Below are 25,880 nucleotides of genomic sequence, written 5' to 3'. Positions count from 1 at the left end.
GTTATGGACCAAGTCCCTTCATCAGGACTGGAATGGAAAGGGGAAGAGGGCAGATGATTGACTAACTTGGAAGGTGTGGTTTGTTGTTCTGTGAGACTCTGAGCTCAGGGTCGGCATGCAAGCAGCTGCCTGTCAGAAAATTCCTCAGAACAGGGAGCAGCCATTCCGCTGAAATCAAATCCAAACCGTTTCAGCAAAACACTGTCATTCAAGCATGAAGAAAATTTAACCCTTTGCGCTACAAGGAGGAGCAATAGAACCAATGAGGTGATGTAAAGTACATTAGCTGGACTCTCGAAGGTCGACTGCCTGGCCTGCAGAGTTCCTCCAGCATTTTGTGTGCGTTGCTCGGATTCCGAGCATCTATCTGCTGATTTACTCTTGTTTGAGAGAGATCGGTGACGGGTCACTGCCCTGTGGGATATTTCACATGTCACTACTGGGGTGTGTTATGAGTGATGAACAGACCATGATGAACAATAGGGTACAGAGTTAACACCCCCCCCCCCCAAGAACCACGAACTATTACTGTTGTTATGCTGACCATGACAAAGAGAGAGAAAAACAGGCAAGAACATCAGCGACTGATGAGAGAGAGAGGGAGAAATTGCTGATTAACTGTATTGTGACTCCTTTTTGAAATTATTTACTGTTTCGCTGCAAGGACAATAGTTTGCTCATAACATTCCTCAGTGGACTGCAGGAGTGGCCTAATTTGATGGACAAAGTCATTCAGAATTGATGGATAGCTGAGACCTCGTTGGTAGGGATAAAAGACAGGTCTGGAGAGACACCCTTCAGACAGCCAATGGACACTGACTGAGTGTTGGAACCCACAAGAAAGGTGGGGGCTTCGAAGACCGAACCAGGAGGTCGGTCAGTAAGGCTATCAGTGTAAAAGCAGGGCCGGTGGGGACTTGTGTGTGTGTCCACTCATGCCAGAGTGACGAGTCCACCACAGAAGAACGGTCTAGCTGAAGGACAGAGGGGTCATAACTGATTGACCACCATAACAACGATACGACAGATTAAGAAAGGAAAAGGTTTGACTGCTGTAGCTGTTTCAGCTTGCTCGCTCGCTCTCTCTCTCTCTCTCTCCAACGATTACAATACAACAACCATAACTACATCAGCACCCATGAACTGAACTGAACTGAACTTTATACCTTTCAATGACAATTCAATTACCCCTAGACATCAATAGAGCTTGTTTATTATAGATTATTATTATTATTCCTACACTTTTAGGTTTATTACTGCTAACTTGTTTTATGTGTATATTTGCATTATTGATATGGTTTTGCTTATTTTTATTAATAAACACCTTTAGTTTGGTACCACTGGACTCCAACAGATTCTTCTTTCTCTTCTGGTTAGACACCCAGTTACCGGGTACGTGACAGGTGAAAGATGAGGTGATGTAAAGTTCATTAGCTGGGCTCTCGAAGTTGGCCTGTAGAGTTCCTCCAGCATTTTGTGTGTGTTGCTCGGATTGCCAGCATCTATCTGCTGATACCTTGTTTGAGAGAGATCGGTGGCGGGTCACTGCCCCCTGGGATATTTCACATCTCACTACCGGGGTGAAAGATGCCTTCTGCTCGCACTCAGTAGAAACGACCGTGGAGAGTATTTGTAGTTGACGGCAATGGCATTATTTCTCTTAATCCATTTGGACAGTAATTGACTTGTTAACATGAACATGTCAGAACTCCCTTCTCCCACTAAATTCACTCCCGATCCTGACCAAAGGCGAGCCTCACTTTAAACACTGAATAGTTGTGCAGAATCATAGACAACACTTACCTCTGATGTTGTAACCGGACGGCGTTCAGTGTGGTCCCGGGAAATCACAGTCTGACTACCCGGGTGATCGACAATGTCCCTGCACCGGTGTGTTCACCCTGTATGGAGAGTTGAGTCTGAGCTGCTGCTCCCGAGGCCACTCGGCTGTGATGTGTCCGTCGCTCATTACAGATGGACAGGGCCGGGTGAGCCGGGGTAGAGCGGGACTGCCGCAGTCCGGGTCACATTAACTCTCACCGGCTCAGGACGGGTCTGACAGCGGGAGGACGTGGGAGTGGGATCACTGCAGCAACCCTGAAGAGGAAAACAAACAGGCTGCGTTAACCATTCTGTCCGGATTTCCGAGTGGATCTCTCCTTTTTCTTTCACCGTAACCAGTGGGGCAGAGTTTCTCTGTTTAACTCAGCGAGTCCCAGGCTGCGAATTTGATCCAGCCCGGGTTCTGGGAGGGTCTGAGCTCTACCCTCTGTTTAAGAAAGACTGCCTGACATGGATAGAGTTTCAGCTCAAACGTCCCTCGCCTGTTCAGGTCCAGGGAGCCGCATTCCTGCTGAAATTAAACCAAACACGTCCGACTATATATTTCCAGTAACTGGGAAAAAAAAACTGGGAGCAATTATTGCATTTCCATCCGGACAACTACAGTCACAAGAACCCTCCTCGCCCCCGGTTAACAGCGGGTTTCATTTCACAAGCGGAGGTTGTTGATCAACACTCCGCCAGAAATACTTGTTAAATCATTTACTTTTAAAAGTCATTTATTCCAAATGGCCTCAAGTTTACCAAGGGAGGGAGTGACGCACTCACTGAAAATTGTCATATTCGTTAAAATGGCCGACAGGGAGGGAATGACGCACTGATTGAGGAGGGGGAATTGTGTGCCGATTAAAAGTGGGAGCCTCACTCCGCTCTATCCACTGACCTAACCCTCACTATCGTCATCCCTCTACCCCAACTACCCTCATGATTTTGTAGACCTCCATCAAATCTTCCAAGGAACAAAGTCGTAACCTATTCAATCTTCCCTTATAACTCAGGTCCTCCAATTGCAGGAACATCCTTGTACATTGTCGTTGTACTCTGTCAACCTTACTTACATCTTTCCTATTTAGGTGACGTAAACTGCAAACATACTCCAAATTAGGTTATGTCCCTGCAATTTCTGCATCCACCTCCATCTAGGTCCGAGGACTGATTTTCTCAGTCGCTGGGGATTTATACACTCAAAGTTGCCCAATTTGCCCATAACACTTACTCATCCGTAATTTGTACAACATCCATGGCCTCACTTCAACAGATTATTTTCCCGAGTGAACACAGAAGCAAAAATCCGCTTAAGAACTCCTCTACCTTTTTTAGCTCCATGTGTACATTGACATTCTGATAATCCAGACAATCAATTGTGTCCCCTGAAATCCTTTTGCCTTTAAGACATCTGTATGATCCCTCACCTTGTCTGTTAGGACAACCTTATGCCACCCTATAGCCTTCCTGGTTTCTTTCCTCAATCCTATCTTGCATTTTCTCAACTCCATAAGTACCTGAATTTTTTCCTACCTGCCTGCACCGGTTATGCATCTATTTTTTTTTTCTAAACACAAAGTACACTGCAGATGCTGTGGTCAATCAAGACGTACAAAAAAGCTGGATGAACTCAGCAGGTCGGGCATCATCCATTGAAATGAGCGGTCAACGTTTCGGGTTGAGATCCTTCATCAGGACTAAAGAGGGAGGGGGTAGGGGCCCTATAAAGAAGGTGGGGGGAGGGTGGAAAACCAATCAGAGGAAAGATCAAAAGGTGCGGGAGGGGAAGCAGGGAGGGGATAGGCAGGAGAGGTGAAGAAGGGATCTAAGGGGAAAGCACTATGGGTAGTAGAAGGAGGCAGAGTCATGAGAGGTGATGGGCAGCTAGAAGAGGAGACAGAGTGAAGGTGGGTTGGGGGAAGGGAGAGGGAGGGAATTACTGGAAGTTGGAGAATTCGATGTTCAAGAATTCCATGTAATCATATAACAATTACAGCACAGAAACAGGCCATCTCAGCCCTTCTAGTCCGTGCCGAACGCTTACCCTTACTTAGTCCCACGGAACCGCACTCAGCCCATAACCCTCCATTCCTTTCCTGTCCATATACCTATCCAATTTTGCTTTAAATTACAATACCAAACCTGCCCCTACTACTTCTACTGGAAGCTCATTCCACACAGCTACCACTCTCTGAGTAAAGAAATTCGCCCTTGTGTTACCCTTAAACTTTTGCCCCCTAACTCTCAACTCATGTCCTCTTGTTTCAATCTCTCCTGCTCTCAATGGAAAAAGCCTATCCACGTCAAGTCTATCTATCCCCCTCATGATTTTAAATACCTCTATCAAGTCCCCCCTCAACCTTCTACGCTTCAAAGAATAAAGACCTAACTTGTTCAGTCTTTCCCTGTAATTTAGGTGCTGAAACCCAGGTAACGTTCTAGTAAATCTTCTCTGTACTCTCTCCATTTTTTTACATCTTTCCTATAATTCGGTGACCAGAACTGTACACAATACTCCTAATTTGGCCGTAACAATGCCTTGTACAATTTTAACATTACATCCCAACTCCTATACTCAATGCTCTGATTTATAAAGGCCAGTATACCAAAAGCTTTCTTCACCACCCTATCCACATGAGATTCCACTTTCAGGGAACTATGCACCATTATTCCTAGATCACTCTGTTCTACTGCATTCTTCAACGCCCTACCATTTATCATGCATGTCTTATTTGGATTATTCCTACCAAAATGTAGCACCTCACACTTATCAGCATTAAACTCCATCTGCCATCGCTCAGCCAACTCTTCTAACTGGCCTAAATCTCTCTGCAAGCTTTGAAAACTAACTTCATTATCCACAACGCCTCCTACCTTAGTATCATCTGCATACTTACTAATCCAATTTACCACCCAATCATCCAGATCATTAATGTATATGACAAACAACATTGGACCCAGTACCTGTGATGGGTAAATTAATGGAAAGTATTCTTAGAGATGGTATATATAATTATCTGGCTAGACAGTGTCTGATTAGGAACAGTCAACATGGATTTGTGCATGGAAGGTCTTGTTTGACAAATCTTATTGAATTTTTTGAAGAAGTTCTGAGGAAAGTTGATGAGGCTAAAGCAGTGGATGTTATCTATATGGACTTCAGTAAGGCCTTTGATCCCTGTGGCACACCACTAGTCACCGGGGTCCAATCTGACACTACTCTGTGGCATCTTCCATCCAGCCACTGTAGAATCCATTTTACTACTTCAATATTAATATCTAACGATTGAACCTTCCTAACTAACCTTCAAAGGCCTTACTGAAGTCCATACAGATAAATCTCAATCCTGGGTCGTCTTATCCTTTTCCATAATTATATTGAAACTAATGGCATTGTGATCAGTGGACCCAAAGTGCTCCCCAACACATACCTCCGTCACCTGACCTATTTCATTCCCTAACAGAAGATCCAACACTGCCCCTTCTCTAGTTGGTACCTCTATGTATTGCTGCAAAAAACTATCCTGCACACATTTTACAAACTCCAAACCATCCATCCCTTTTACAATATGGGCTCCCCAGTCTATGTGTGGAAAATTAAAATCTCCCACAATCACAACCCCGTGCTTACTACAAATATCTGCTATCTCCTTGCAAATTTGCTCCTCCAATACTCACTCCCCATTAGGTGGTCTATAATGACCCCTATTAGTATTACTACACCTTTCCAATTCCTCAATTCCACCCAAATAGCCTCCCTAGATGAGACTTCTAATCTATCCTGCCAGAGCAGCGCTGTAATATTTTCTCTAACAAGCAACGCAACACCTCCCCCTCTTGTCCCTCCGATACTATCACACCTGAAGCAACAAAATCCAGGAATATTTAGTTGCCAATCAAACCCGTCCTGCTACCATGTTTCACTAATATCTACAACATCATATTTCCAGATATCAATCCATGCTCTAAGCTCATCCACCTTTCTTACAATGCTCCTAGCATTAAAATAAATGCATTTAAGAAATTCTCCACCTCTTCCTCTCTGTTTATCTCTAACAGTACACAGAACTTTACTGTCTTCTTTTTCTTCCTTCTCCCATACATCTGTTTCTACACTCTGGCTCCCCTCCTCTCTAATATCCAGTTTGAATTCACTGGCGCCTCTCTAGCAAACCTACCTGCAAGAATATTTGTCCCTCTTCAGTTCAGATGTAAACAGTCCCGCCGGACAAGGTCCCACCTTCCCTGGAAAACTGCCCAATTGTCTATAAACCAGAAGCTCTCCCTCCTGTACCATGTCTTCAGCCACGTGTTGATCTGTACTATCTTACTATTTCTGAACCCACCTGCATGTGGCACTGGTAGCAATCCTGAGATTGCTATCCTGGAGGTCCTGTCCTTTAACTTGGCACATAGCTCCCTAAACTCACCTTTCAGGACCTCCTCATTCTTCCTACCCACGTCATTAGTCCCTACATGGACCGCGACATCCGGCTGCTCACCCTCCCTCTTGAGAATACTGAGAACTCAATCCCAGATAACGCAGACCCTGGCACCAAGGAGGTAACAGACCATCCGGGATTCTCGATCTCTTCTACAGAACCTACTATCTGTCCCCTTAACTATCGAATCCTCTATCACTTACTGCTCTCCTCTTTTCCCTCCTTCCCTTCTGAGCTGAGGGTCCAGTCTCATCGCCAGAGACACAACCACTGCAACTTGTCCCTGGTAGGTCGTCCCCACCAACAGTATCCAAAACGTTATACTTATTATTGATGGGAACGGCCACAGGGGTGCTCTGCTCTTCCTGTCTACTCCCCTTCCCTCTCCTGATAGTCACCCAACTACCTGTCTGCTGACTCCTAGGGGTGACTATGTCCCTGAAACTCCTCTCTATTTCTGCCGCCCGAATGATCCTAAGTTCATCCAGCTCCAGCTCCAGTTCCCTAACTCCGTTTGTCAGGAGCTGCAGCTGGATGCACCTTTTGCAGGTGTAGTCATCATCATGACTTCCAACATACTGCAAACTGAGCACACAACTGCCCTAACTGCTGCCTCCATTTCCTACTCCTCAGCTAATTAGATTAATTAAAGGAGCTTACCCGGCCTTACCTCACCTGGAGTGAAGCTCGTATTCAGCCTCTGCTCGCATTTTAAATTCGCCCGCTGCCTCACGGGCCGACTTTCACTCGCTTGCACAGTTGTGCCCCATTCAAACCTCGCCTCTGCCTGTTCTCGCTGAAGCCTGATTTCCTCGACTTCATAAGTACCTGAATTTTTTTCCCTACCTGCCTACAACTGTTATACATCTATTTTTTTCTTCTATAGCAGAACCTCAATACCACGGAGCAGAGCTATTGTTCTCCATACTTCCTTTGAATCTGATGGCATTGTGATCACCAGATGCAAACAGTTTCCCACACAGACATCTGTTACGTCTGTTCTGTCTCAGTCACTAATAGGAGATCAAGTATCACATTTGAGTCTTTAGGACTTCAGTGTACTAATGAATTTCTCCGGTCTACCCAAAAAGCCTCACTAGATGAGTTCTCCCATCTGTCCTTATTGCACACTGCTGTGACAGATTTCCTGAGTTGTGAAATCACACCTACCCGCTTAATCTCTCACGCTATGTCGTGTCTAAAGCAACAAAACCCCAGACTATTGAGCTGCCAGTCCTCTGCAAGCCAGTCTCAATAATGGTGACAATATCATAATGCCATGTGTTGATCCATGACCTGAGCTCATCTGCCTTTCCTTCAATACTTGTTCCATTAAAATATACTCAGCTCAGAACATTAATCACACCATGGTTAACCTTCGATTCCTGACCTAGTCTGAGGTCTTAACAACATCTGTTTGAGAAACTTGGATAGGTACATGGATGGGAGGTGTGGAGGGCAGGTCAAAAGGTCACGTCGGATTAACAGTTCGACAGGGAGACTGGGAACCATCCACAGTAAAACTTTCGGTGTGGGAAAGGGAGAAGAGGAATCATTTGCAGTAAAGCAGACGTTGTGGTGTATGGAGACCGGGAATGGTGGGCGATACGATCCAAAGACCATAGAATTGTTTGCAGAGAAATTCTCGTGTGGATTTGCAGACCAGGAAACGTGCATGGTAAACACCCCCGCTGTGGAATATCAAGACCGGGAACAATAACCTCATGGTGGAGTTGTTCAGTGACTTGTGATCAGCCATGACGAACATCCTTACCATTGTGGATGGATAAATATTTTGTCCAATAATTCTGGCCTCCCTCACTCATCCTTGCCTCCTCACCAACGCTCTTCACTCTGCTCTCTTCTCTATCCCTCTCCCTCACTCTTCCCAACTAGCACCACACTATTTGCTACCCGTCAACGTCACACTCCTTTCTCATCATCACCCCAGACTTCACCCTCCTACCCGACACCTTCATTCCTTCTGCCTCAATCCTATTTCCCTCACTGCTCTGCCACTGATGTCATTCTCACTCGCTCATCATTCTTCGCCACCCAACTTGGTCACTCTTCCTCCTCACTGTACATCCCACCCCGCCCTCCCTCCTCACCACCCATCTCATCCCTCTCTCCTTGCTAACCTACTTGCCCCTCTTGCTCACCCATTCCTCGCAGCCTCCTGCACACCCCTCCTTTGACATCCCACTCACTCAACCCCTCCTCGACAATATTTATTCCACCTTCCCCTCCTACTCTCCCTAACCCTATCTCCTTCTCCCTGTCACTCTCTCACTCTCCCCACCAATTATCCTTCAGCGCTCTTGCTCCTCTCTTTCTCTGCCTCTTTCCTTCACCCTCTCTCCTATTCCACTCCCCTCTCTCTATGCCTCTCATTAACCCTCTCACAATCCATCCATCCCTCTCACTCCCTTTCTCTCAGCCTCTCAGTCACTCTCCCCACACGTTCCCCCTCATTCCTCCCTCTCTCTGCCCCTTCTTTCTCTCTCTGACTCTCTCCCCATCTGTTCCCCTCTCCTCTTTCTAGACCTCTCTCACCCTGCTTTTTCTCTCCCCACCTCACTGTCCCTCTCCCCCTCCTTTCCCTTCCCACGTATCACTATGTTACTCCCCCTCTGTCTGACCCTCCCTCTCCCTCCCCTCACTCTTGCCCTCTCCCCTCATTCCCCATCTCTCTCTCCCCATTCTCCCTAATTCCTCTACTTCCCCCTCTCCACCTTCCAGACATTCACCCTGCCCTTCCCCTGACCCTGCTCACCCCATCACTCCCCTCCTTACCCTCAGTCACTCACCCTGACATCAACAACAGTTAAAACACTGCAGGTTCCATACCCTAGGGTAATATTCTTTAATTTAAATATTGTCACATTTGGGAATGGCATGAACTGGTTTATTTGAAGGAATCATGGAAAATACACAACTGCAGATGATGAGAGTTGAGGTAAAAATAAAATTTTGTAAACTCACAGCAAACAGGGCAGCAAATGAAACTGGTAACGTTATGGGTTCAAGACCCTAAGTCATGTTCTTTATGTCGTGTTAAAGGCTCTATCACTACACTGCAGCAGAAACGGTTAAATACAATACTAAAGTGACTTTGTTCAAACTCGAATGAGAGTGATTTGTCGAACTGGTTCCATTTGATTGCAGCAGTTCTGACATCAAAACACTGTTAGACTATTCTTGGGGAATTACTGTGAATCATTCAACTTCTGACATTTACCGAATGTTCCTGTTAAAAGAAAGGACGGGGATGAAAAGACACGAGGACGTTCGACAGCCAGGGAGGTGGTAAATTTGTTCAAGAAGGGAAAGGGAACGTATTCAAATCTTCAGAAGTTAGAATCAAACAAAACAAAGACACCAGAAAACAACTAAATCAAACAAAACAAAGACACCAGAAAACAACTAAAAAAGGGAATTACAAAAGGCAAGAGGGGTGATGAAAAATTCTTGGCAAGTCAGATTAAGGTGAATCCTAAGGCATTCAATACATTCATCAAGTGGAGGAGGATGACTAGTGTTACGTACCCGTGACACGTGACAGTGGTGTACTTGTCACGTGACAGGTGTTGAAGCTATACTGGACTTGAGGTAATGGTCTTGTGCTGGTGGAGTGACGTCATTTTCCCGCCAGTATAGGTCATGTGACAGGTTTTTTTTTACAGGGTATAAAAGGAGGACCCCTCCCTGTGAGGAGGGACAGTTTGTGGCTGGATTTGCCATGTTAACTTCATGGCACTGCGTGATTTAATGTTATGATGCAGTTTAGTTGAAAGATGGAGTTTTATTTAATGCCTAAAGTTTAAAAGGTCATTGCCAGCAGTTTCTTTATAACACTGCTAGTTGAGAATCAGTGGAGAGTGAAGATCGGAGTTCGGGAGTTAAAAGATCGAGGAAAGTCGATTTCGACGGTGAAACAGGTTCGACCTTGTTTAATCCCCATTCGGAAGGAATTCGTTGACTGTGCTCGTGTTAATCCCTGTGAAATAACAGAAAGGATTGGGAACAGTGTTGTAAAGGAAAGGTCAGTGCCTTTAAGCCGTTTCATTTTTCATCTTTGTAAATTCTTCGTGGGAAAAGTAGTTCAACTGGGAACCGAAGCAAGACGACGTGAAAGAGAATTTAAATCGTCTTAAAAAGTCTCTCCGTTAAATGGACTGTAAGCATTTTGAACTTTTGCAATACTAATTTGAAGAACTGTTTTTGCAACATCGTTTTAAGAACTGTTTAAGCTGCTGCACAGCAGCTGATTTCCGGTTACGTGAGTGGTTTGTTTACTTTTGGGGGTTTGTTTTTCAGTGTTTAATAAACGTGTTATTTGTTATAAAAACCCATGCCTCACTCATATATTTATTGTTGCTGAATCTGTAACACTAGAAAGAGATCCCTAATTCTTAATAATACTCTTCCGTAATCAACTCGAATCACATCAGGCAGGCACCATCCCCAGCATTCACAAAACTGCATGTTATATCATATCAAAGGACAGCTCCCAAATAACTTCTTTGGAAAGGATCTCTAGTTTAGTAAATGATGTGAAACACCACTGTGTCTATTTTAAAACACAAAAAAGCAAAGCAACTTTGTCTCACAAAATGGAGGATGTAAAACAGTTCCACAAAATGGCAGCTTCCATCTTCAAGCACGAGGAAAGAGCAAAGACAATTGATCTGTCTGCTTCCACTGTCCTTGATCCATTCGACTTCGACATTTTCTTCCAGACGATAAATCCACCATCATTAACAAATTGACAATAATGAGTTAAACTGTCCGCAATTATCACCGTCATTCTGCATTGATATAAAACTACAGTGCAGCAGCGTGTCCGAGCATGTCTGCAGATCCAGAGTCAACTGTTGAGATATTTGCCAAATCAACATTCTACAGACAGGCTGCAACAGGGACAGGAGTAAACAGTCCAGCTCCACCGACCTCATAACACAGCCAAATGGGTTTTCCCCCCACATAACCTCACCCCTGAGATAATGAATCTGATTACTGGGGTCCCATTCTGTGCCCTATCCTGGGATACTGATGGCATTACTGGTGTCTGAGACTGAGCCCCACTTGGGTCTTTGAATAGCATTACACTGCACCATTCTGCACCCCATCTTGGAACACTGATGGCATCAATAGAGATTCTTACTGAGACTAATCCTGGGGCATTGTGGGAAAATGTTTGTGTTTCCCTCAATTTCGGGAGAGTGAGGAAGTGGTGGGTGAACTCGTCACACAGAGTTATGAGGGATTTCAGCCACCCCAGAAAAACAGGAGTTGTATTCTGTGAATGCTTCAGAGATGGGGTCATTTTTGCTGCAGTTGGAAGCTTCCACATCCCTTAAAAGGCTAACAATTATACCAGTGCCCAAGCTCTTCTCTCAGCAAGGACCTGGGCCCACTGTAATTTGCCTGTATCCAAAATAGGTCACAATATGATCTCATTGGCTCATCACGCGGCTTTGGATTACCTTGACAATACGAATACTTACATCAGAATGCTGTTTCTCGACCAGAGCTCAGTGTCTAATGCAATTATTCCTACAGTTCTGATCAAAAGGCTCGAACCGCTGGGCCTTTCTACCTCCCTTTGCAACTGGATTCTTGATTTCCTCACCGGAAAACCACAATTGTTGAGGATTGGATATAACGCCTGCACATCACCAGCGACACGGCTATTGTTGACAGATTATCAGATGGCGAGGAGAAGGCAAACAGGAGCGAGATATATCACCTGGATGAGTGGTGTTGCAGCAACAAACTTGCACTCAACATCGGTATGATCAACAAACTAACTGTGGACTTCTGAACGGGTAAGATGAGTTCTCACACACACACCAATCGTCATTGATCAGTCAGCAGTGGAAAGAGTGAGCAACTTCATGTTCCTGTGTGTCAGTATCTCTGTGGATCTATCCAGGGCCCAGCATACCGATGCGGTTACAAAGAATGCATGACAGCAGCTATATTTCATTAGGAGTTTGACGAAATTATGGATGTGACCAAAGACTCACAGATTGCTACAGCTGTACTGTAAAAACTGTTCTAACTGACTGCACATCACTTGACATGGTGGGGTGGGGGAAGTGGTGAAGCTACTGCACAGGATCGAAATACTCTCAGCAATGTTGTCAGTTCAGTCAGCTCCATCATGGGCAGTAGCCTCCGTAGCATCCAGGACATCGTCATGGAGCAATGCCTCAAAACGGCGGCATCAGTCATTAGGGATCTGCTTCACCAAGGAGATGCCCTCTTCTCATTGGTATCACTAGGAAGGTGGTACAAGAGACTGAAGGCACACACTCAACTAGTCAGGAACCACTTCCTTCCCTCTGCCATCCGATTTCTGAATTGACATGGAACCCACGAACCTACTTCATTGAATTCATTTTTGCAATATTTATTTAACTTTCAGTAACAGATACTGATTGTAATAGTTTTTTCTCTACTATTATATATTGCATTGTACTGCTGCCACAAAGCCAACAACATTCACTACGTATGCCTGTGATATGATACATCCTGCTGATGACTCTACGGGGATTAATCCCGATTGGGCCTATCAGGCTGAAGATCCACTTCCCGTGTTCTTCTCTGTTCCCCAATAACAAACTGTGCAGACAGACGGACAAAGATCACATCCTCATCCCTGGGACAATCACAGCCATCGTGGGGCAGTAATGCCGCTGCTCCACTTGTCAGTGATGGGAAACCACCTTTCTCATATCACTTTCCAGAGAGCCAGACTCTGAGCATTGCCGATTTGGGGCTGTGTTCACGGGGATATCCGAGGCTTTCTGAAACAGACTCACTCCACTGCCCTGAGAGGACACTTGCAGTGTGGACGGTCCTGCAGCAGCCCCGGGGTCATCAGGACCTGGACTCAGACACTGGGCTTTGGGCAACAGCAGAGCTCTGCAAAGTCTCCCCCATAACTTTCATGGTTAGTTTCTCCCCAGAGCAGTGAAAGTATGGTGTGCAAGAATGTTGTTGGTCAGTTATCAAACTGGAACAACGTGACACTTACTGCTCTGGGAGAGAGAACAGTTAATTTACTGAATTAAAAATATATAGTTCAGTACAATGTAGCAAGACATTTGGCAGAGTCCCCACCTGGGAGATTAGTCAAGAAGTTTGGCATTCTGAATGAGGTGGTAAATTGGTTTGGACATTGGTTTTGCGGGAGAAGCCAGTAAGTGGTGGAAGATGGTTTGACTCTCTGACTGGAGACCAGTGACTCGTGGGGTGCAGTGGGGGTCAGTGCTAGGTTCATTGTTGCTTATCATCTCGGTCAATGTTCTGGATGATTTAATTACTGCAATAGTTACAGAGAAGCAGTTTCAGCGACAGGTTACTATCGATGCAATGCTCCTCAGACAGGATGAAGAGGTCAATACTCCCCAATGCCATTAGGCTTTACAATTCTACCGCCAGGACTTAAGAACTTTTTAAAGCTATTATTAATGCTTTTTGAGATGGTGATTTAGATGCATATCATATTTTTTTTCACTGAGTTAAGTATTGTATGTAATTAGTTTTGCTACAACAAGTGTATGGGACATTGGAAAAAAGTTGAATTTCCCCATGGGGATGAATAAAGTATCTATCTATCTATCTATCTATCTATCTATCTAATAGCTGTTTTTTGTTCAACAGTAGGTTATTTGCCGTGGTCCGTACTTATTAACTTAGTTTACAGTAACTCTGTAGTCAGAGCTTTTCTTGTGCATAGACCAGGCAGAAATTGGCCACTCAGCCCATCGAGCCTCCTGCCTCACAGAGTGAAATCTCATGGTGTTCGCTCTGTAATGCCGCCTGTCGCTTTCTGGAACTGGTCCCCACCCCACCCCCAATGTTTGTTATGTATCGAGACCTTGAACAGAATCAACGTCTTTTCTTTTAAAGGACGTTGAGGAAATCAGCTCGAAACACCAACAATAAACACAGTCATGAGAAAAACAACATGCATTCATCTGAAGTCACAAGTTTTGGAAACAGAAGCCGTGCTGACTAAACATCTTTTTGCACACTTGCTTTGGAATTTTAACCCCTGATTTGGGAACTGTTTTTAACCTTGACATGAATTGTGGAGAATCTCAACCGTGCAGACAGGATAATGCAAGAACACAAATACCACGACCGACAGAAGGGACAAAATAGAGCGAATAACTTCTTCCAATACACACAAAATGCCGGAAGAGCTAAGCAGGCCAGGCAACATCTGGGAAAGGAGTCTGTTCACTCTTTTCCGAGATGCTGTCTGGCCTGCTGAGTTTCACCAACATTTCGTGTGTGTTGCTCCAGCATCTGCAAATGTTCTCTTGTTTGCAAGTAACTTCTTGATCACTGATCCAAAACACAGGTAGCGTGTGAACAGAAGCTGAATTCACCTTAATTCACTAAGAACGTTTAGTCTCCCTGTGCGTATATTTTCAAGTCGTTTTCTTCTAGTTTTACACCAGACCATCAGACGAGGGTCATTTAGTAACTATGGGGGAGGGGCCGATGTTGCTGCTCTGTGAGACTCACAGTGCAATTTTCTGTGTGCAAGCTGCTGCCTGTCTACAGGGCAAATTCTGACACACAGGCATTCCTCGGAGCAGGGAGCGGCTTCTCTGCTGAAAACAAACAAACTACTTCAACATTTCGCGCTCACCTTCAACTGTGAACAAAGCTAATTTAACACTGTATTTAAATATTTCTGTAACAGGAAAAAACATTAAAACATCGATGATATAGAAAAGAAAGTTCACCAGTGTCTGCAGTCTGAATGTCTACTTATTACAATTGCTATCAGACTTTGAGAGTTTCCAGTAGTTTATTTTACTTCAAACACCCAATATCTGTAGTTTTAATATATATATATATTTGCGATTTAATTAAATGAATCGATCTGTGGCATAGTCCACGACGATGTTCCGAATGCCAATATCTTACAGTAGCTCTGTATTCTCAATAGTTTTTCCTGTGAATGTGAGTGAGTGTGTGTCAGGGAGGGCGAAGAGGGAGAGAGACTCTTTCACTGCCCTGGGGGGACATTTTGCATATCACTGCAGAAAGGTTTTTCTACAGCGTCTCAGTAGAAATCACCTGGAGAATGTTTGTAGTTGAAGGTAATTGTTTCTTTTAATCCATTTGGTCAATAATTAATTTGTTAATTTGAAGATTTCAGAGATCCCTTCTCCCACTGACTTCCCTCCCGAGCCCGACAAAAGCCAAAACCCATTGTAAATGCTCCCTGGTTTTGAAGAATCGGAGACAACACTTACTGTGATGTTGAAACCGGACGGAGTTCAGTGAGGTGCCGGGTGAGTGGTCTGCTCAGCATACACAGAGATGTCAGTCTGAGCCGCTACACCCGAGGTTATTCAGTTATATAGTGTCTGTCGCTCAGCACAAAACACTCGCTTTCCTTCCCACGCTGTCCTCCCACTTGCCCCCTCCCTGCTGCGCTCTTCTTCCACCCCCTGTACACTTTTCCTCCCACCCTCTCCTTCCCCACCTACCCCGAGCTCTCTCCTTCCCCCTCTCGTGCTCTACTCATCCCATGCTCAACTCTCCTTCCTCTTTCCCCACACCCTTCCCTGCTCTCTCATGCCTTCATCCCTCTCCATCTCTCCTTCTTCTTCCTGCCCAGCTACCGCCTGTCTATCCCTGTCTAATAATGTAGACTGTCATCTAAACGGGAGAATGTTCAAACATCAGAGGTGCAGAGGGAATCAGGTGTACTCGGGTCTGACTCCTGGAAGGTTAATTTATAGGTTGAGTCTGTGATAAAGAAGGCAAGTGCAATGTTGTCATTTATTTCAAGGGGAATAGAATATAAAAGCAAGGAGAAAATTCTGAGTCTTTATGAGACATTAATCAGGACATATTTCAAGTGTCATCAACAGTTTTGGGCCCAATATCTCAGAAACCATGTGTTGTCATCGTTGAGTGACCGCAGGAGGTTCATGAGGATGATTCCAGCAATGAAGGGGTTCACATATGAGGAGCATGTGGCAGCTTTGGGCCTGTACTGACTGGAATTTAGAAAAATGCTGGGGGATCTCATTGACACCTACTGACTGTTAAAAGGACTGGCTGGGGCGAATGTGGAGAGGATGCGTACTGTGGTGAAGGTATCCAAATCTGGGGGTTGCAGCCTTAAAATTGAGGGGCGACCGTTTAGAAAAGATTAAAGAAGGATTTGTTTTAGCCAGAGAGTAGTGAATCTATCACAGACTGTAGTGGAGGACAATCCGTGGGTGTATTTAAGGCAAAAGTTGATTGTCTCCTGATCATTCAGAACATCAAAGGATATGGCAAGAAGGCAGATGTATAGGGTTGAGTGGGATCGGGGATCAGCCATGATGGAATGTCGGAGCTGAATTCTGCTCCTGTGTCTCATGGTCCGGTGACTGTCACAGACTGATTTTTTATGGAATCATGAAAAGAATGTTTTAGAAACAAATATAGACAATGTGAGTCTGAAGGAAGAAATTATAAAATTCCAGAAACTCACAGCAAGCAGAGCATCATCTGTAATTGGTAACGTTGTGGTTTCAAAATCATTGGTAGTGTTCTTTATATCAGCTTTCACATTCATTGACCCTCCCTGCAGCAGAAATAGTCAAACAGACTAATAATGTGAATGTTTTAACACCCGAATGAGAGTTGGATATGGTTTTAGCAGAATGGCCTAAAGTTCTGCTTTAAGAAGAACTGCCTGTAGTTCTGTGGAATATGTGGGGCCAGACAGCTGCTTACATCAGACCCTAAGCTCAGAATCTCACAGGAAAACATTTTCCCAGTACTCTTTCAAATTTATTTACTTGTCTTCTATAGATAGATGACCAAAACTGCAGTCAATACTCCAAATTCGAACTCACCAATGTCTTTTACAACCTCAAAACAACATCCCATCTCCAGGATTCAGTACATTAATTTACACAGGCAATCTGGAAAAGGCTCTTTTTTATGACCCAATCTACCTGTGATGCTACTTTCAATGAATTATGGACCTGTATGCCCAGATCCCTTTATTCCACCACGCTCTTTAGTGCGCAATCGTTTACTGTGTAAGACCTACATAGTGCAACACTTTGCACTTGTCTACATTAAATTCCATCTGCCATTTTCAGCTCAGAATTTGCAGCTGCGCCAGATCCCACTGTAACCTGCCTCTCTGCTAACTACACCCCTGATATTGCTGTCATATGCAAATGTGCTTATCAAGTTAAACACGATATCATAGATGACAAACAGCAACGGCCCAACTACCGTTTCTGTGGCCCTCCACCGGTCATAAACCCCCAATCAGGGAGACAACCATCTATCATCACTGTCGGCCTTCATCCAAAACACCACTGTCTACTCTAATTTACTTCCTTACATTGAACTTGGAGCAAATGAATTTTCTTTACCAAACCCCCACACGGGATAGTTAAATGCCTTGCAAAAGTTCATGTTGCCAACATCCACTGCATTGACTTTACTTACTTCCATTGTAACATTCCCCCTAACCTCATCGAAAAAAATTATGTCATTGCCAAGCACAGAGGAAGTCATGCTGATCATGCCAAATCAGTCCTGTCTTTTCAAATAGTTATATAATGTGGTGCTTTCAATACCATTCACACTACTGGTGTCAGAATCTGCTGAACAGATCCTGACCCGGATCTGGGCCGTACCTTCCAAATAACCGAACCTAACTTGCACTACCTTACTTTCCCTTTTCTATTTTCTAATTATGATTTATAATTTCAATTTTTATTATACTTAATTCAATTTGTACTTCAGGGAGTGCGAAGCACAGAATCAAATATCGCTGTAACGATTGTATGCTCTAGTATTAATTGTTTGGTGACAATAAAGTATTAAGTATTACGAATCACTGGCCTATAGTTTTCTGGTTTAATTTTTCAGCATTTCTTAAACAGAACAACGTTAGCTATCCTCCAACCCTCCATTACCTCACATGTCAGCAAGTATAATTTAAATATACCTGCCACGACAACTCAGTCACCCCTCGCTCCTCACTGAACATCCAGCTCCGCTCCCTCCTCACGGCCTATCTCACTCGTCCCTCTCTCACAAATCCCCAGTCACTCACCCCTGCTTGCTTGCAGCTGCTCTCGCTCACCCATCCTCCTCGCCCCCTCATCCACACCTCTTCTTCCTCATCTCCATCCTCCACTCCCCCACTCCTGAAACCCCACTCACACTATCACTCCAGCTGTACTCCCTCATCCTCTGTACATGTTACTCACTCCATTCTGTCAATCAACTGCTCCACCTTTCTCTCCTATTCCACCAACACTCTACTCTTCTCACTATCTCCCTCACTCCCTTTCTCACATTCCCTCCCTCTCACCCTGTATCTCCTACTCCCTCTTACCCTTTCTCACTCTTCTTTCCCTTCCCACCTCTCTCTCCCCTTTCTACCCATCTTTCAAACCCCTCACTCACCCACTCTGTCACCCTCCGCCCTCTCTGTCCCTTTCTCTCTAATTATATCTGCTCCCGCTGTCTACCCATTCTGTCCCAAGGTCTAACCCCCATCTACCTACTCCACTGACTCACCCTCATCTTAGCTGCTCCCTGTCCACCTTGCAGACCCTCGCCCTGACCGTTTCCCTTCTCCCTGCTCAACCTCTCTCTCTCCACCTCATTCCACCCCTCACCTTTACCCTTACATCAACAATATTTCAAGGGTTATTGGCAACTTTGACTGAGAAAGATGCATGCATGTTTCATACACTGTGTAATATTCTTTATATTAAGGAATGTCACAGTTGGGAATGTCGTGGATCCATTTTTTTTAAAAGTACTGGGAAAAAAAGTTTAAAAATAACTGCAGATAATGTGAGTCTGAAGTAAAAATAATTAAATACTGCAAACTCACAGCTGTAATTGGTAACATAGCTGGTTCGAGCCCATCAGCAGTGTCGTTTACGACATGCTACAGGTTCATTGCAAACTATTAACAGCTTAGCATATTTGCATATGCAGAAATAGTTAAATAGAATACTGAAGTGACTTTGTTTACAGGATTGAGAGTGAAATGTCGAACTAGTTTCAGCAGAAATGCCGGTCCCTGTTCTGAGGAATGTGCAGGCAGCTGCTTAAACACAAACCCTGAGCTCCGAGTCTCACAGAAAAGCAACCTGCACAATCCAAATCAATCAATGATATTGCCTCTTCCCCCTTCCTTTCCAGTTCCTCTGAAGGGTCTCAGCCTGAAACGCTCCCTTTGTATTCAGTTCCATACACACTGCCTCCGCGGACCTGCAGCGTTACTCCAGCATTTTGTCTTTCCCTGGTTACGAAAGATCCGTGACTGGGAGTGTGTGGGCAGTTTGACATCATATCAAAACATATCCATGCTGTTGAATATTCTTGGGGAATTAAGGTGTGAATCATTCAAGTCTGATATTATTTTTTAATATTTAATTGATTTTTACTCAATCAAACCTTTGTCTGTGATCAAGCAGTCAGAGTCATAGTTAGAGAGTCATATCAAAACGCTCCACAGTACAGGCGCTTTGTCTCAGTCATTTGAACCACTTGTTCCCACCCACCTGCACAGCCATATTCACCCATCCATATTTTCAAAGGCGAAATCATGCTCGCATGTACCACTCCTGTTGGCAGCTCATTCAACAGTCTCTCAACCCTCTGATTGAAGACTTATCCACTCATGTCCCCATAAAACTTTTCATCTTTCACCCACAATGCATGATCTCTGGTTGTCGTTCCACCTGACTTCACTGGAAAAGGCCTGCTTGCATTTACCTATCTCTACCCATCTTCATGTTGTCCTGCTCTATCAAGTCTCCTCTCAATTTTTAGCATTTCAAGGATTAAAGTCCGAAACTATTCATCCTTTCCTTATCACCCAGGTCCTCCGGAAACATTCTTGAAATTTTTCCCAGTGCTCTTTCAAACTTACTTACATCTTTCCTGTGGGTAGGTGACCAAAACTACACACAATACTCCAAATTCGGACTCACCGATGTCTTATACAACTTCAAAATAACATCCCATCTCCTGCAGTCAATAATTTAATTGATGAAGGTCACTATGCCAAAAGCATTTATTAACCACCCTATCTACCCGTGGCGCTGCTTTCAATGAATTATGGACCTTTATTCCCAAATCCTTTTGTTCCACCGCAACGTTAGTGCTCTGCTGTTTACTGTGTAAGACCTACCATAGCACAACACTTCGCACTTGCCTGCATTAAATTCCATCTGCCATTTTCAGCTCAGTATTTCCAGCTGTTCCAGATCCCTGTAACCTATGATAGATAATTTGCCTCTCTGTCAACTACACCCCTAATCTTGGTGTCACATGTAAATGTGCTTATTAAGTTAAAAACATTACCATCCCAATCATTGATATAGATGACAAACAGCAACGGACCCAACTACATTCTTGCGGCTCTCCACTGGTCATAAGCCCCGATTAATGGAGACAATCATCTACCATCACAGTCCACCTTCTCCCAAAATGCCATTGTCTACTCCAATTTACTTCCTTTCGTTGAACGTGATGCAAATGTATTTTCTTGAACAACCTCCCACGCGGGATTGTTAAATGCTTGCAAAAGACCATGTAAACAAAATTTGCTTTATTGGTAACAAGGAAATCTACTTTACTGGTAACATTCCCCATAACCTCATCCAAAAAAAAAATTCTGTGTGTTGCCAAGAGCAAACAAAGTCATGCTGACTGTTCCAAGTCAGTCTTGTCTTTTCAAATACTTATATATGCAGTGCTTCTAATACTGATGTCAGAAGCACTGGCCTATAGTTTGCTGGTTTATTTTTTTCAGCCTTTCTTCAACAGCATGTTTCTTCAACATATAATCCATGTTAGTATGGGGAGCGGGATTTTACACCATATTCCAGGTACAATCTCAACAAAACGCAAGTAATTGTTAATGTCATTTCACTCTTACACCCAATAACTCTTACAATAAATACAATGTACCTTTCACCTCCCTCTCTACCCACTGCACAAACTCTCCATTTTAACATACTCAGGATTTCAGTTTCTCCTACAGAAGTGGGTGATCTGCCATTTCCCACACTGGGCTACTGTGACCTGTTGTTCCCACTCACTCCTTTCCCTCCATTACCCCAAAACCTCTCAACAAGAGACACAGAACAGTACAGCACAGTGCTCAGTCTATTCAATTAATGAAGTGGCCAACTAAACTAATCCCATCTGCCAGAACAATGTCCATATCCTTCCATTTTCCTCACATTCATGTGCTGATCTAAATATCTCTTAAAAGTCCCAATGTATCTGCCACTACCATCACCCCAGGCAGCAGAGACTGGATGGAGGTTGAACAAGATGGTTGATATACATCATTGAGATGATGGGATACAGACTGGACAGAGGTTGAACAAGATGGTTGATATATATCATTGAGGTGGAGGGATACAGACTTGACAGAGGTTGAACAAGATGGTTGATATATATCATTGAGGTGGAGGGATACAGACTGGACAGAGGTTGAACAAGATGGTTGATATATATCATTGAGGTGGTGGCATACAGACTGGACAGAGGTTGAACAAGATGGTTGATATATATATTTGAGGTGGTGGGATAGGGGCTGGACAGAGGTTGAACAAGATGGTTGATATATATCATTGAGGTGGAGGGATACAGACTGGACAGAGATTGAACAAGATGGTTGATATACATCATTGAGATGATGGGATACAGACTGGACAGAGGTTGAACAAGATGGTTGATACATATCATTGAGGTGATGTGATACAGACTGGACAGAGGTTGAACAAGATGGTTGATATATATCATTGGGGTGGTGGGATACAGACTGGACAGAGGTTGAACAGCATGGGCGGGGAATGAGCAGATGGGATCAGCTGGGAGAAGGGATCAAGGATGATCACTGATGGTCCTCAGGAGGAGGGGTTGGTTAACAGCCCGCCCCTAGATTTCTAATGAACAGCACTGTTTATTGTTCTTGTATTAAAATGCTTTTGTGGGATTATGATGGGATGTTCCAGTTCATTTATTGTTACCTTTTAGCTTGGATCATATATTTCTGGGTCACACTAACTGTAACCAGGGTGTGTGATGGTCGCCTCCCCTGTCTGTATGAGGTCCTCAGGAGGAGGGGTTGGTTAACAGCCCGCCCCTAGATTTCTAATGAACAGCACTGTTTATTGTTCTTGTATTAAAATGCTTTTGTGGGATTATGATGGGATGTTCCAGTTCATTTATTGTTACCTTTTAGCTTGGATCATATATTTCTGGGTCACACTAACTGTAACCAGGGTGTGTGATGGTCGCCTCCCCTGTCTGTATGAGGTCCTCAGGAGGAGGGGTTGGTTAACAGCCCGCCCCTAGATTTCTAATGAACAGCACTGTTTATTGTTCTTGTATTAAAATGCTTTTGTGGGATTATGATGGGATGTTCCAGTTCATTTATTGTTACCTTTTAGCTTGGATCATATTTCTGGGTCACACTAACTGTAACCAGAGTGTGTGATGGTCGCCTCCCCTGTCTGTATGAGACTGGTTGGGTTCACTCTCGGGGTCGTGCTGGCCGGTCTATTTTGTGTTTATCACGATAAAACTGTTATTGAGTTTAATGAGCTGCCTCATCTGTCATTATGGACCAAATGCTCACCAGAATACTACTATATAAAAAATCTGAACAAACTGGAACAAACTATAAGTCACATTGGTATGGTGACTGCTTTGCCCATGGCGGCAAGGAACTGCAGAGTTACGGACACAGATCAGCTCATCACAGAAACTAGTCTCCCCTACGTGAACTCCTTCTGACTTCCCGCTCCCTCGGTAAAATCAAAGATCCCCACAACCTGGGCATTCCCTTTTCTCACCCACCCCCATTAGGGAGAAGATACATATCACCAGGCTTAAAAGCGGATTATCTGAAGTGAAAAAAGTTTTTTTGAAGTTCCAGGAAGCGAGGCGAAGTCGACAGTTCGGGAAGTTAACGGGACTCATTGGCCAATATTAGATTTCTCCAAAAAATCCACGTCAGCACAAAACGGTGACTGCACTCTGCCGGCCAAAAATCACTGCATTCCGCGGACTGTGAGCATGCGCAATGCGATTTTCACATCGACAGAGCCGGGGGGACGGGGCCTCGGGAAAAACCCGCAGGCTGCAGATCTGCGGCAGAATAAGAGCGGAAAACAGGATACCGTGACCGGTGGGCGCGTCTCCCCGACAATAAACCGGCTCCACAGAACATAGGAGCAGAATTAGGCCGTTTAGCCCATCGACTCTGCTCCGGCGTTCAATCAGGGTGACCCTTTTCCCCCTCCTCAGCCCCACTCCACGACCAGATAGTTGGAAAATGAGTAAATGGCCGACAGTTCGGGAAGTTACCGGGACTCACTGCCGACTCGACACTGGCCTCAGTACTCACCGACGGGAATCTGATTTTCCCCCGGCTCCCGGCCCGAAGGTATATATATATCGTTTCAACAAAGAACGGGGAGAAAAACCACCATCGATCCGGGGGACGGGCGGCGACTGTGAGCATGCACAGGGGGATTACTGCGTCAGAGCGGAGGGTCACCCCAGGGAGCAAATTCCAGTGACCGACCCAGCAGACTCGGTGAGGAACAACATACACGCCCCTCATATCTCCATTAACCTACCCCCTCTCACCTCAAATGGATGGCCTCTTATCTTAGAAATTTCAACCCTGGGGAAAAATATATCGTCTATCCACTCTATCCCTCTCATAATCGTATAAATGTCCATCCAGTCTCACCCCAGCCTGCGCCGCTCTGGAGAAAACAACACAAGTTTGTCCAGCCTCTCGTTATAGCTCATGCCCTCTAATCCAGGCAGTGTCCTGGTAAACCTCTTCTGCGCCCTCTCCAAAGCCCCGACATCCTTCCGAGAATGGGAGCGACCAGAACTGTATGAAACACTCCAGATGTGGTCTAACTAGTTTTATAAAGCTGCAACACAACTTCCCGACTTTTGAACTCAATGCTTCAACTAATAAAGACAACCATTTGCCTTCTTAACCACCCGATCAATCTGAGCAGTCTCTTTCAGGGAACGATGAACTTGGAGTCTAAGATCCCTCTGATCATTAACACTGTTCAGGGTTTTGCATTTAACAGTGTACTGTCGCATACATTCGACCGACCGAGTTGACAAGATGATCATCACTAATCAAATCTCACTGAGATTTCTCAGGTCCTGTTGAATTTATTACCAAGTGCACAAGTACGGGAAGGTACAGGGACAGAGAAACACTGACTTGTGGCAGCATCACAGGCAAGTACATTCAGATAACACACGGAACACAAATTATACAATTCTCTGTCAGTAACAGTATAGAAACATGTTTTACTTCATCCTGCTAATAGGACCAGAACAACAGGGGCTGAGCGCCGGCTCATCTCAGACGGTTCGGTGTGAAGGTCTCACAACCCGGACCGACCCCGGCAGATTCTGTGAAGGAAGCGAGGCGAGGCCGCCAGTTCGGGAAAGTTCATCCCCACCCCCTTCAGGTTTCACCGATCACCTTGTGTTTCTCTCTCCCTCCCCACCCCCACCTTTTGTTCTCCAGTTCTCTTGTTTGAATTCGGGACCTCCCCGCTCCGGACCTGTTTCAATACTCACCGAAAGGAAACTGTTGTCGTCGCCCTGCAGAGAATAATCTGTCCCCGGCTCCGCACCCCAGGGGGCGAGGGTGAGGACCCCCTCCCGATCCCGATCTCGATCCCACGGCCGACCCGCTTCAACAAAGAACGAAAAACAACACCGCCCTTCCCGTACTGAGCATGCGCGATGTCGCCAGCCCGTCACCAGGTAAGTGGGCGGGGCCTCGGAACGAAGCTGCAGATCCACAAACCTGCCTGGCCAGGTAGACCCATTGTCTCAGATTGCTTCTGCCCCACCGAACTCATTTCTGCATACCTTGACGCTGTCTTATCCCCCCTTGTTCAATCCCTTCCCACCAATGTTCGTGACACTTCGCACGCTTTGAATTTTTTCAATGATTTTAAGTTCCCTCGCCTCCACCGCCTTATTTTCTCCATGGACGTCCAGTCCCTCTATACCTCCATCCCCCACCTGGACGGTCTCAAAGCTCTCCGCTTCCTTTTGCATTCCAGACCTAAACAATTCCCCTCTACCACCACTCTCCTCCGTCTAGCGGAATTAGTTCTTACTCTCAATCATTTCTCCTTTGCCTCCTCCCACTTCCTCCAAACCAAGGGTGTAGCCATGGGCACCCGCATGGGTCCCAGTTATGCCTGCCTTTTTGTTGGCTTTGTGGAACGGTCCATGTTCAAAGTCTATACGGGTATCCGTCCCCCTCTTTTCCTTCGCTACATCAACGACTGCATTGGCGCTGCCTCCTGCACGCATGCTCAGTTCGTTGACTTCATTAACTTTGCCTCCAACTTTCACCCTGCCCTCAAATTTACCTGGTCCATTTCCGACACCTCCCTCCCCTTTCTTGATCTTTCTGTCTCCATCTCTGGAGACGGCCTATCTACTGATATCTACTAGAAGCCTACAGACTCTCACAGCTACCTGGACTATTATTCTCCCTACCCTGTCTCT

General features: G+C 44.9%; 1 protein-coding gene across 1 annotated transcript in view; it reads right to left on the bottom strand.

The window, feature by feature from the left end:
• The window catches only part of LOC140720380 (NACHT, LRR and PYD domains-containing protein 3-like), an 84,935-nt gene extending 59,862 nt beyond the window's left edge, over positions 1 to 25,073 (bottom strand). The window contains exon 1 of the mRNA XM_073035257.1: positions 24,933 to 25,073. The gene's annotated coding sequence lies outside the window, so the exon portion shown is untranslated. The remainder of the gene's footprint in view (positions 1 to 24,932) is intronic.
• Positions 25,074 to 25,880: the final 807 nt, after the last annotated feature.

This window comes from Hemitrygon akajei, unplaced genomic scaffold (genome assembly GCF_048418815.1).
Source record: "Hemitrygon akajei unplaced genomic scaffold, sHemAka1.3 Scf000041, whole genome shotgun sequence".
Taxonomy (NCBI): domain Eukaryota; kingdom Metazoa; phylum Chordata; class Chondrichthyes; order Myliobatiformes; family Dasyatidae; genus Hemitrygon; species Hemitrygon akajei.
Note: the sequence above shows the minus strand (reverse complement) of the source record. Positions and strands in the feature narration are given on the sequence as shown.